At 51.2% G+C, this 812-nt stretch overlaps 1 protein-coding gene across 2 annotated transcripts in view; it reads left to right on the top strand.

The window, feature by feature from the left end:
- Positions 1 to 812, top strand: part of LOC119591424 (dipeptidase 1-like) — a 285,765-nt gene that overhangs the window by 239,755 nt on the left and 45,198 nt on the right. The window lies entirely within an intron of this gene.

Genomic DNA, 812 nt, shown 5'->3' on the forward strand with positions numbered 1-812 from the left:
GAAAAGTAGGGAGGTTATAGTATAAAGGAGAGGAGGGAATATGCAATAAGAGGAGGGAAGAAGGGAAGTAGGTAGGGATGTAGGAAGAAGGAGGAAAGAAAGGACAGAAAAAGGAGTAAGGGAAGAAAAGTGGAGAACCAAGAAGGGGGGAGAGATGGAAATGAGAGTAGAGCTGAATGAACAAGGAGAAAAAACAAGAACGAGGCTACAGAAAGGGGAAGCAAAGAAAAAAGGAAATCAGTGAGATTCCAGGAAGAAGTTAAATAGGAGAGAGGGGAAAAGAGAAAGGGGGGAAGGAGGAGAATGGAGGAGAAGAGAGGTCGCAAGGAAAGGAAGGAGGAAGGAGAAAGGAGGAAGAAGGGGGTCTCAGGTAAACCACCCAACAAAAAGAAGAGTTAACAAACCGTTCGAGACTCGTGTTGAGCTTGTAAATACAGCTTCCCACAAGTTCTTTAGGACGAGTTATAATGGCCTGGCGGGGCAGCGTCTCCAAGCACCCGCCGGGGTCTCCTCGCTAAGCCAAATTCAATATTTGCATTTCATGAAACTAATGTAAAGAAAATAACATCTCTCGAACAATGCGGGTCGGGTGGATCGCGGGAGGGGGAGGGGGGGTGGCTGAAGAGGGTGGGTGGTGGGTGGGAGTGGTGGGTGGTGGGTTGGGGCGGAGGTGAAGATGAAGATATTGGTGGAGGTGGTGGGCAGGGTGGACGGAGGGGGTGGGGGGTGGAGAAGGGGTGGGGAAGGGGGTTAATGGAGGCCCCGGTATTTCGACGCCTTGAATGGATGGGCGGCGAGGAGCAGTGGAGCAG

This window comes from Penaeus monodon, chromosome 28 (assembly GCF_015228065.2).
Source record: "Penaeus monodon isolate SGIC_2016 chromosome 28, NSTDA_Pmon_1, whole genome shotgun sequence".
Taxonomy (NCBI): domain Eukaryota; kingdom Metazoa; phylum Arthropoda; class Malacostraca; order Decapoda; family Penaeidae; genus Penaeus; species Penaeus monodon.